This window comes from Typopeltis vanoorti, chromosome 4 (assembly GCF_054136105.1).
Source record: "Typopeltis vanoorti isolate ZY-2024b chromosome 4, IOZ_Tvanoo_1.0, whole genome shotgun sequence".
Lineage (NCBI taxonomy): Eukaryota > Metazoa > Arthropoda > Arachnida > Uropygi > Thelyphonidae > Typopeltis > Typopeltis vanoorti.
Genome location: NC_143552.1, coordinates 69871081 through 69884297, shown reverse-complemented (window position 1 = coordinate 69884297; position 13217 = coordinate 69871081). Strand labels below are relative to the sequence as shown.

The 13217-nt window shown below is 33.5% G+C and overlaps 1 protein-coding gene and 1 pseudogene across 6 annotated transcripts in view; both read left to right on the top strand.

Moving 5' to 3' along the window:
* Window positions 1–13217, top strand: part of LOC150107393 (homeobox-containing protein 1-like) — a 194725-nt gene that overhangs the window by 41542 nt on the left and 139966 nt on the right. The window lies entirely within an intron of this gene.
* On the top strand, window positions 12403–12942 carry LOC150107394 (protein max pseudogene; annotated as a pseudogene).

Genomic DNA, 13217 nt, shown 5'->3' with positions numbered 1-13217 from the left:
TTTGTCCGCATTTCTGTGGGAGCATTTTAGATTTTTTTCTTCAGGCGTTTCTTCTGTGTTGGTAACATTGCTGAAATAAGAATGCAGGAGGTTGGTTATATTATAGAACAATTGAATTGAATTGCGCTTTTAGATAACTGCACTCGTTTTTTTTTTTTTTTTTTTTTTTCCCCTCAACGTTTCTCTCTTTCTTGCCGGCGCTGGCCTCACATTAATGGCATTACTGCGTGCTTAGTAGTCTAGTGAAAAATATGCATGGGCTGCAAAGTAATGTATGTAGTATGATAAGTCTTTTTCATGTAGGCCTACTCTTGTTTCATAAGACTTACGATGACACTTAGAAGCTCATATTTTTGTGTGTTCTAATAAGCATACTCATCATATCTAATTAATGAAGAGCTTACAAAGGTAAAGATTTCAAACATATGTATTTATTTTTGTGTTAGATGTTTCTGTCCAGAATGAGTTGGTCAGGCGATGGGGGTGTCAGCATTTTGGCATTTTAGAATATGGTAACCCTAGTTGTAAGTAATAGAATGCCCAACACATTGCATAATCTGTTCCAAGAGGAACAGATTATGCAATATGGGCAACTGTAGAATGCATGTTTCCAGTCAGTAACAGGTATCATAAATTTGATCTCTGATGTTAAAGTACCTACATTGATTGCATTTACTGGAAGGTGACCACATGCAATTCTCCAAGCAAAATCCCTGCTGTTAGGGTAGTCCTTGGAACTTCACTAAGTTATGAAACAAGTTATTGTCAGTATCCAACTGTGGAAGTTCGAGGCGAAAGATTTCTTTATACCAAATTTTACTTTTATTAGTGGAAAGAATGTCGATGCCAGAATGGTCTCACAGTCTTAGAGTTAAGCTCAGAATGTTGCCGTATTCAGGAACTGTCTCAGCTTTTGGACATTTATAATCATTTCCTCCAAATTGGGGAAGATGAAAGCTCATGTAGTACCTACCAGAGAAGGTCTGCAACATTTTATGGATTTTTGAAGTTGTATTGCTTAAATAGCAGAATTTTAAGATGGGAAGCCCAAAGTCTCCATTCTTCTTTGATAGTTGAAGAAATTCCTGTTTAACTAGTATTGGCTGGACCAAAAGTTTTACTATATAATTGCTTTTCTTCAGCTTCTGCAATATCTATGATATTTATTATATACAACTGAGAAAGGAAGATTATGGTTTTCAGTACTATGACTTTAGAAAGGAAAGTGGCCTAATTTTTAAATTTTCTAAGGTTTCAATGTTTTTGTATATAAATTCTTGAACTGCTAATATTGGGTAAGTGGAGAAGATAATTACAAGTATAGTAGGGGGGGGGGGGGAGTTATCTCTTAGGGGTTAGTCCAAAAGGAAAGCATCTAAGATCCCACTTTCCAAAACTTTAATTTTGTTTTGGTCTGCATTAGCAGTTAATCCACTTATTTTGCTGAATTTTTCCAAATCCCAAAAAAGATATATATGGAATCATTATCCCTCAAAGTGCCTACTAGATCGTTGGCATATGCTAATACTTTATTTTCCTTTATTATTGAAGGAATCATTATTCCTCACACAACACCATGTATGGTTGATTTTCTTCAAGAAAGGTTCAAGACCCAATGCAAAGAGTAATGGACCTAGAGGGTACCTTGCTTAACTCATTTTTGAATTTTGACCAGGTCTAATAAGAACCCATTAACTAGGAGGTGGGTAGTAATATTGCCATAGGCTACTTTAATAACAGATAGCAGTTTTTTGCCCACACCAGTTTGCTAGGATGTGGAACAGAAATGGATGCCAGACATTATCATATGCTTGGAATAAGGTCTACTGATAGCACTGCCATTGTCTTTTTCATATTAATTAAGCAAAGTAGATAGTGTAGCAGAAGGAGATTAAATTCTATTGCTTGGCTTAGAACTCCATACACCCCTGTGTGCTTTTAATTATGTATCTCATTCCTACTTTGAGCATGTTATTGATAATGTGGAAAAATATTGCGTTGTCAGTATTAGATAGAGAAATAGGCCTCCAGCTGTTAAGTTATGATCTCTCTTAGGCTTTGGAATAGCATGGTATGGCTTGCTACAACTTCACTTGGTATGCGTTCTGCTGTACAGAGATAAGGATTAAACAGTATAACTAGAATGGGTAGAATCACATCCAGGCTTCATGGTAAAGTGGCAGCCGGTGAAAATTTTAAGTGGAGGTGCTGCATATACAAAATAAGAAAAATAATTCATCTTTTCCTAATTGGTAACCAATTTATTAATAAGTAAATTTACATACTTTGATAATTTTGAGACTCATCGATATTCGTTTGCACTTGTCACTGCACATAAGTGAATCCGACACTGGTCATTGAGCAGTGTCGCTACAGATAAATTATATGCTTGCGTGCGTTATTTCTGTGAGATATAAAACTTTTATTCCAAAATTTTATTCTGATGTGTGTTCGTACTGAGGGTGAAATATTTTTGGCAAAAATATTTCACCCTCACCACGAACACACACCAATAATAAAAGTTTTGTATCTCACAAAAATAACACGCTTACGTATGTTATTTCTGTGATGAACACACACCAATAATAAAAGTTTCGTATCTCACAGAAATAACGTGTGCGAGCATACAATATATCTGCAGCGACGCTGCTTAACGAGCAGTGTCGGATTTACTTGTTAAGTGCAGTGACAACTGTAAACGAATATTGGCGAGTCTAGCCGCAACTGACTGAATGTGATAATTCTGACACTGTGCTAGATCGCAATGCATTTGTTTCGTAATCTAAAGTGTTAATCAAACAATTCCAATTATTAATTATTCAGTCAATGTCGAACAACTGTAAAAAGCTGTAACCTTTAACATGTTGTATTGCATTTATATAATGTTGTAAGCATTGTTATTATTTATAAACACAAACAAAATTTAATTTTTTCGTTTTTTTCTTGGGGGTACTGCAGTGATTTTGTACAAGCTGCCACTGGTTCTATCCCTAGACCAGTGTTTCTCAAAGTGTGGTACGCGAAAGGTCGTTAGGGGGTACGTAGCAATTTTCAGCTATGCATAATTAAAGGAGTCATTATATTTTTCAACAAACAGTGCAATTAGAGACAACCAGGATAAAACGGCACTAATTAATGAATCGCATCCCCTCTCCAACCGAAATTGCTGTATAGACCAAGCAAAACCATATGTTGCCAGTGGACCATATGATTTTGTTTGACACCAACCCCATCGTTAACTTGTTAAAACTAAGAAATATATACAGTGAATGTGTTTCAGATATTATGGAATTCAGTTGAAGGGAATTAGCATTTCAACTCAACTGTTGAAATGCTAATTTGTCTTTGGTTTGCACGATCTTTTGTTAATACCGCGCCAATCATATGCAGTTCTTTGCTGCTCTACGTATCTCAAGTCTTGTTAATTACTGGTAATTTTTGCTTGAGATAATGGGAAAGAAGATGACACTATTTGGGTAGATGACTTTGACGATGCACACAAAGAAACTGTTCTCAATGCCAAAAGTAGTGATAGCGAGTAGGAGCTTCTTGGTAAGTCGCAGCATTTTCAGTTTTTTTCTGAAAACTTTAGTTTCCGAATTCCTGCATATCTCCCAACAAGATTTTTTAGCTTTAATTTTGGAAAAAAAGTTAGTTATATTCGAGTAAATACAGTATTTTTTTTTTTTTTTTTAGCTTTCAAATTCTTATGTATGGATCATTGGTTAAAGATTGGATTTATAAAACCTCTAAAAGAGAGCAATATAGCAAATACAAGTAGTTGTAAGCAACAAGAAAACGTTGATATTGCATTTGGATCAAATGAAATTGATAAGAGTGTGTCGTCTGACATCTCTAGAGAACCAAAATTTAAAAATAAATCATATTTTTTGTTTACATGAACATATAAATTCAAATAAAATAGATATTTAATTGTAATTAATATTTTAAATTAATTTTTAATGAATTTATTTTTTAATTAATTAATTAGGGGGTACTTGGTAATAATGAAAATTTAAGATGGGGTATGCAGATATGTGAAGTTCGAGAAACACTGCCCTATACCATCAGGTCTCAGGAATTTTCTTGGCTGGCATTCTTTATTGGCTGTGGTAACTACAGATGCTGTAATGGATCTGTCAATCCTGCCTTGGATATGAACAGGAAAGCCATTAATTGTTCCAAGAGTGATAGATTTCTTGCAACATTATTGTCTCCAAAAAGATTTTTATAGTGTTTTTGAAAACTGCCAGAATACTAGCCTTTTGGCTTTTTATTTTAATTAGTCAAGGATATCTTTGCCATCAGTGCAGATTTGCGTGATAGTCCTTTCTTCATGGAATTTGGTGAACTGTCTATTGAAGAATTTTTCTTCTGCTTGTTTCTGCCCTTCCATTTCTATCTCTGTGTTAATGCTTCTAATGATGTTGCTGCATTTTATACCATTGGTTTGCTATGAACCAGCTTCTCTCTTTATACAAATCTTTCATCTTTTCCTTTTGAGAAAAGCCTGTTTATTTCCCCATTCAATCTTATTCTTGTTTACTGCTTGTTTGAATTTTGACCACCTGTCCTAGTTCCAGGTAACATTATTCCAACTTGAACAGAGGATGTGGAGTTTTGTTGAAAAGATCAGTGGGAAATTTGGTGGAAGTCTCCATGATCCTGAACTGATCTTTGTTTGTTCCATGCAGCAGAATTTAAGTAGAACTTGAGTATGATCTGACATATTTTTGTCAGGATGTTACATCTGAATTACCCTGTTTATAAGGGAAGAAGAGATATAAATGATCAAGATGGTTACTAGTTCATGTATATAAGCCTGGAGATGAGGATTGTGAATCCTCATCTCCATATGTCGACTGCATTGTCTAGACATATTGTTAACTGTGCATATACACTTTTCCACTTCTGGAGGTGTCCTATTTTGTCTAATCGGTGGGGGTTTCAATACAATTCCATTCTTCAGCTGCTATGATGTAGTAGGCACTGTATAAATATGGCTATAATTCCTAGAAGAATTTTTGCCTAACTAATTTTATTATACATCCACAGTATTTCCATTCTATTATTGAAATTCTCACTTCTGTATTCCTGTGGATATTACTGAATGACCCAAGGAGGGGGGGGGGGGGCAAGAATAAGAACTCCCTACTCTAGCCCTGTTAAATCTTACAAAGCTCCAATAAGAAAGAAGTGGATATCTATCTGTTAAAGTTTTTATATCTGCAGAAGTATGTTTTTGCAGATCTAAATATATCTGCAGAAATATATATATAACGATGAACTTCTGTGTTCATTAATTTACTGATGCTAGTTTTTAATTATTTTATGATGTGTTGCTGAATATTTAGATTTATAATTTTAGTTAGAGCTATTGCCTGGTGTCAGAAAGTTTTATACAGATACATGTAGTTTATGCATTTCTGGAAAATTTTGTTTAAGCATAATTTTCCATAGACACAGTGATATAAACTAGGCTCAGGTTCCCAACAGAGAACCACAACATGTATTTTATCGTAAATATAGCCAAAATTAGTAGCTTAAAGTTTCAAGTTATATTAAATAATAGTTTTAAGCATATAAAAGCAATGGACTATTAGGGCAGCATTCCCACTTCTGTGTTTATGTATTGTCAGTCTTTCATTTATCTATATGAAAGACTATTAAATGACATTTCTTAAGATTTAAGAAATGTCATTTAATAGAGTAAATATCGAAATTTAATTGGTCTCATTTTTATTTTATTTATTTATTTATTTATTTTTTTTTTTGTGTGTGTTTATGAATTTGATGCTTTATCCTCTGTGGATACTTAAAAAAATTTGATGCATTTATTTTTTTCAAACATAATATAGCGATAGTTATATGATATGTAGATATACGCTGTAGTGGAATTGAGTCATGGAAAGTTATGTCTGCCACGTCATACAAGCTTAAAAAAACATTGGTATATGAACACCACCATAACTTGTCTTTAGTCTTTCTTCAGCTTATTTGGAGCCTAAAATGGGTTGTCGGCACCTTTAAAGCAGAATCATGGGGCATTTTGCATCAGCTAAATGTGCATTTTTTACAACCAAAACATTAATAACATTTTTTTTTTCATTCTTAAGAAGTAAAGCAAAAAATAAATGTAAAAAAAAAGGTCCCTTGGGAAAGAGAACTAATATACTCTGGTAAACTTAATTTTTATAGTAGTAGCAGCACTATTTTATTGTGAAGTAGTCTTTCAAAACATGGTTTAATTTGGAACTGCATAAATGAACAGTGTATTCTCTTTGGGATATGGACTAAAACAACTTCAACAAAATTTTATGAGTATTCAGTGGGAAAAGTGCTGGAACTAAAAACTGCAAAAGTACTATCTCATCATAAATGTTATATTCAGCCATTAGTGATTAAAGAAAGGAAAGAGTTGGAGTAGTATTGAACAGTAAACGTAAAAATAAAATTAATTTTCAAATAGTGATGTATGTAACTTGTACAATGGAAGATTTATCCATGATCTCGTCGGTTTTAGCAGGAAAGCAGAAGAAAATCATTAGAAATGACACTTGAGGTAAAGAAAAGCTAGTCCTTTTTAGAGCCATAAACAGCAGAGGAGTGAAAAATAAATCTGAGACATATAGAAATGTTTTAGGAAAATGGGAGAAAAGGGCAAAGTTTATAATGGTAAATACTTTCTAGGATTTCTGCTCAGTATGTTGAGTAGTCATTAATAAGTCCACGTTTCAGCTTAAAAATGTGCATAAGTTCACAAGGTGATAGCACAAAGAAGTATTACTGATTGTTCTTGTTGAAAGTATCATCTTCAAAATACGTGATTATTGGGGAATTTGAAGTGGAGCTACCACTGGTTGAGCAGAATAAAAATAGGTGTTCTGCTGTAAAAATATGCTAAAGTGAAAAGAATAAGAGAAAGCAATGATGAACTGTAAACTGATATATATACAAGTATTGTTGGCATAAAATGAAGTTCCAATGTTAATTGACGAAGTTTGAAGAAAGCATTAACTCATCCAGGAGATATGTAGTTTAGGAGATAAGGAAGTTAAAGAAGCAGCCTGTGAAAAAAAAATATTCTGAGTATGTTAGCATGTGGTCTTAAAGAACATAGATTAAGTATGTAGCGAAGCATAACAAAAACTGGGAAGATTTTGGAAAGGATATAGAGGTACATCCTTTTCAAAGGATGTATTTAGATGAAACAGGGATGGGCTGCTTGACATGTTTTGGAGACTATTAAGAAGTTTAGAAATGGAAGAAAGCATACCATCAAATGAATTAAAGTTTCATAAAGGTGATATAAAAACTGAAGCATAAGGATAATCTAGATCAAGTAATTATTTGGAAAATGATTAATGATAGAAAATGTCCAGGTGGAATATACACATGATAATACTGGAGGTAGACAGAAATCATTAAAAAAAAAAACCCTGCAATAATGATATGAACTGAAATTCAAAAATATATTCAGACCTTATTCAAAAGACTCATTAATGAAGGTCCTTCTATGACACACAGCTCATCAAATTATGCCTTAAACTGATGCAGTATTTCCACACTCACTATACTCTCAGACAATGCATTCAACCATTCTCCATGCAAAAGTATTTTTGTGCTCTTTTCATATAGCTTCTTGTTCTACTCCTTTCTCTCCTTCTGTGAAAATTCTATTCTTCATTAATCTGGTAGCAGTCCCAAATTGTATCCCCTCTTCTGCTATCCATGAGGCTTTACAAATTACATTTCTTCAATCTTAAAGTCCAAAATTCCAGACCAGAAATTTCCTTAATCAACTGTGGATCCTTTCCAGTACCTTTTGAATACCTAGTGATAAAATTTGCACACAGTAATTCATATGCATTCTTGATCATTAGCATATGGATACAAAAGAACAGTAACCTCCATTCTTCTAGATATTCATAATATAGCTTAACAGTATAACTAACACCAAGAGGAGAAAGTACATTTAAGCGCACTAATATTTTGCTGGTTTTACACTCAGCACCATCAGTGTATAATGATAACCGAGACAGGAATACAGAACTAAACCAAGTAATTGTAGAAACAGTTTAAATTGTAACTGACACCCCATGTCCTTACATAGTGCCCTCTATGGGTCAGATAACTACAAAGTTAATTCAAAAGTCTGGCTATTAGATCTTAAAATGATAGTCTTCCAGATCTTTGGTAAATTAATTCAAAAATGAGGTTGGGAGAGTGTTTCATAGCTGATGCTGATTCTAAGAGTAGCCTCTCAGATCTGTAACAGTTTCTATGTAATAAAGATATTTTCTCCATCTGATCCTATGTGAAGGAGTATCCATAGCATTAGTCTGCCAAATCCAACTTGCCATACAGATGATCTCAGATATAATTTTTATGTTCTTCAAGGTGTATGTATGTATTATTATTATTATTTGTCACCTCCAGGGAGTCCAAAGACTCATCGAGAGAGGGCATCTACTCTACAACTCTGTCTCGACCATTCACAATCCACCAGCTGACCGCAACGCCATCTATCGCCGGCCACCACCCTATTTCCACAGACAATCACATACATCCATGCTCATGGCAGTATGTTAACTGATTTACCAGTCTGTCCAGAGTAGACTACTTGCAGCCACAAGGAACTTTATACACTTCTGGATGTTCAAGAGAATGTAGCTGAACTTTAGGAGAACATATAAAAGTAACTAATTGAATGAAAGGTTTGAAAGCAATGTGTAGATCATGTTTGCAAAGAACTTTTGGCTATTTTTTCTGATGTACTCTTAACATGGAAAAAACATCTTTATTACATAGAAGTCACTACATGTCTGAAAGGCTGTATCCAATTTTTTATCACTCTTGAATCAGCAATGAAGCACTCCCAACCTCGACAAGTATGATTGCATTAATTTACCAATTATCTGGGAGACTATCATTATCAATCATATTATGCAGCCAGATTTCTCTGAATTAACTTTGTATCTCATCCATAGAGTGTGCCACATAAGGGCATTGCACTTTAAATTGTTTCTACTATTATTTGGTTTAGTGCTGTATGGCTGTCTCAGTTACCATTGTGCTCTGGTGATGCTGGATAGAAAACCAGCAAAATATTAGTGAGTTTAATAAATGTATTTTTTTCTTCTTGGTGTTAGTTATGCTGTTAAACTTTATTATGGTTAAGGAACAACACCTAAGTCTTTCTTTATGAACTTCTAGATATTAGTGTCTTCTATATAATCCATTGTGGTGTCTTGATAGTATGTCCTCTAAATTTTAGCCCCTTGTCCACCTTATTTCCTTCATCTCCTGCAAGGTATCAAACACCAGTTGTATACCCTGTATTCCATCCTCGCTTTCCCAAATGGAACCTTGCACTTTTGCGATATTGAACTGGCAATTCCACATTGGCTTATTAACAGTCTGTTCAAGTCCTGTGAAGCCACAGCACTGCTCTTATTCTCAGTTTTTCTCCAATTTTTTATCACTAGATTCCTTTTAAACAATAATGATGTCTAAACATACTCTTAGAGCACACTGCTAGTGACTTTCCTTTTCTGCTCCTCCATACACAATATTAGATTGGCTAGTAGGTATTGGCTGATGCCCATTAGCCAATATTCTGTCCAACTCACTAATCTGTTATCTAACTCTGTTCATTCTATTTACTTGCCAGTAAGAATTGTAGTGGGATTTACATAAATCCTGCATAGATTTATGTAAATATACCTGAATGAAGACCCAAATATTGTTCATTGGGCACTATCACATTGGAAAAGTGATAATATTTAGGCAAGATTGTGCATGCACACGTCTTCTATTTCCACTGTTGTTATAATTATCTACATGGATCACATCATTAAGGAAATTAGTATTAAGCTGGTATTCAGATAGGAACTATTTCCTAAATTCTCTATGCAGGGAAAAAAAAAATCGGCAGTAAAAGCACAACCTATGCAAATAAAATAGAAGATAATTGCATTCTAATTATCAAACTACAAAAAAAGTTATACATTTTTTGGTATTTGAGCCCAACTTCTAATGAAGATGACAAATTATAGAAGGAAAATAAGGCTGGTGTATGGTTGGAAGTCAGGTGGATAAATTTATGTGAAACAAGAAGTCAAAACATCAAGTTTACAGTCTGTTAGTGATCAAATTAGTTTTAATATATAAATTGGAGAGGGGTTAGAAATAAAATAGCTGGCCAAAAATTGGAGACCACAGATATGAAATTTTGTGGAAAATTAGAGGAATAAAGATATGACTTTGTTAGCAGGTCATTAAAAAGGAAGACTAGAAAAGAATTTGAAATACTTAATATTCAAGCATGTATAAGCATGAGCTAATATAAGAGTAGCATAACTTTAAACAGTATGAAAGTTTAAAGATTAGCAAAACTTGTTTGATGCAAAAAGGCCCACAGAGCCCAAGATATAGGTGGGTTGATGTAGTTAGGAGTGTTTTTAGAAGGCAAAATGTAAGGACTGATCAAATCACAGGCCACACAAATAAGAAGTTAATTTGGAAACAAATTATTAATCAGAAATTAGTCATGAAATACTCTAGTAAACTCAGTGAATTGAGGTTTGTTCATTCCATCTATAATTTATCATGCCACTCCTCTTTCCATTGGCATTCCATTCCATATATGATTCAAGGTGAAATATTTATCTCACATCCTTCTTAATTATTAGTGCTTCAGAAGATGGAAATGCAAGCACTGATCAAATCAGACTTGGCTAAAATGGACTATTTGAAAGTTTTTGATAAAAAGCTAGTTATTACATGTTAATGGTATTGGATTGCCATGTCTGGTATATCCCTCAAAATAATAAATGAAAGGTCTCTGTCAGTGCAGAAGAGTGTTTGAAATCATTATTTAATTGTTTAGCACATCATGTGCTAAAACTAGCATATGGAATTAATGTAGGTGTGGATAGCTGATTAAAGACAGCTTATTGATTAGTTGGAAGGTGTAATTCTTGATGGAGAGAAAAAATGTTCCAGACACAGAAGTAAATGCAATGAGAGATGAGTGCAAGAAATGGAGTTCAGTGTTTAAGACATTGATTATGGAAGATCTTGAAGCTTGGAATGTTTTATCAATGAAAAAAAGAGTGCATTGTCATGAGTGAGAGGAGGTTTATATATAGGAGAACATATAGAAGTATAATCCTAGGTGGTCTGTCATTATTGGGGAAATCTGAAGAGATGAAGCTATGATTCCTCATGAACAAAAGGTGAAGCCAGTGATCCACTTTCAAGAGTTGGAAAGCAGTTCATTATTTTCTTAAAATAGTATGTCTCTGCTTTTGGTTAGGTAAAACTAGGGTTGAACACTATTTGGATGCTAGGAGCATTCATATGGCCTTTTCAACTGAAGATTAATTAACCATTCTCATCTTTTAGTGGTGGTGGTGGGATTTATTCACATGTAAACTTAGGTTCTTCCTCACTGTAAAACAGACACTGGCCAGATGAAAACACACAGACACACACTCAACAAACAAGTTATATTCACTTTGTAATTTGTTTTTAACATTTTTTACTAGTGGAAAGTGTTTAAAAAGGGATAATAAAGGTAGTGAGATAATAAGGAAGAGTAGGGATTGCTTAAAAATAAATACTTAGTAAAAGTCCATCATATAGTAAAATGCTTCACTTCTTATGAATCCTATCTTTCTTCACTAATCTTATTTTGATGATATCGCATGTAAAAAAAAATTAATCAATTTTTAATTAGTTTCCATTTCAGTAATCCACATATATCATTTTTCATTCTCTTTGACATATTTTCTCTTCTGTTAACTCTCTTCTTTAATCTCTTCTGTTAACCATCTACTACTAGTGGTCCCAGTAACAAATACTGTGTGCCAACAGAGATCACAACTACAGGTCAGTGACCTTTTAATTTTTACAGTGACAAATAGGTTTGACAGATAATTCCAGATTAATAACTTTGCTAATATAAATATTGGATGTTTTTCTGTGAATAAATATTGCAACAGCCATGGAAAGTAAATAATTACATATATAACTTCAGTAGTACTTGACTTCGGAAGGGAAATGATATTCCAACGATCAATGTATTCAGTTTAAAACTCTCAGTCTGATGTGCAAGTTGGAATGATGTACCTCAACAGTGTATATTGTTAGAATGCCTGTATATTGTTAGTGTTATTTTTTTTTTCCTCGCTTTCATTTTCAAGATTTGCTAATTAGTCTTGTTTTGAAATTTATAGCTGCTGTTCTTAAGGAAATTTACTTTGTTAATTCATTATTTTCATCTGTTCTAGGCAATTTTACATGTCAAGTACATAGTGGATGACCTCAGAAGAGAGTGCATCGTTATAATACTCTCTTAAATTTCACCATTGCAAAGATTTTTTTTTCTTGTACAAAATGAGTGAGGATGACCGTGACATAGATATTGAAAGTGATGAAGATGACTTAGGGTTTTCCTCACCTTCTAATTCTTTAAACAAAAATAAGCAGTTCCAAAGCCAAGCAGATAAACGTGCACATCATAATGCTTTAGAAAGAAAACGGCGAGATCACATAAAAGACAGTTTCAGTAGTTTGCGGGATGTTGTACTGACCAAAGATGATGATAAAGCAAAAATATCCAGGGCACAAATTTTGAAAAAGGCTGCTGAATATATTCAGTCAATGCATAGGAAAAATTCAGTTAATCAGCAAGCTATTGAAGATCTTAAACGGCAAAATAAACACTTAGAGGAACAGATACATGTATTAGAAAAAGCAAAATCTACAGGTAAATTTGCTGCATCTACTGTATTAGAGGCTGCACTTCATGCAAAAAGAAAAGATGAAACCATTTCATCTTCTGATGAATCTGACCCAGAAAGTCCAACTATAGGAGAAACTAAATGTAATAGAAGAAAAAGAACAAAATCAAGCCTTGGAAATACATCTGCATGAATATAAACTGACATTAAAAGAACCTGATTGAAAGTTCAATTTGCAATTTGTTTTCAGCGTGTGCACAATATGGACAATTGGAATCCACTTTTGTTGATGGTGGGTTGATAGAAAAGGGGAAGTTATTACATTTAGTTAAGTCCAAAAAAAAAAAATAATAATAATAATAACTAAATGGTATATATGCTATAGTCCAATTCCTGTTATTAAAATAATGATTCAGAATAAAATTCTTTTTTTGATGTTTTGTATGCAGTTCTTTTTTTTGCAAACCA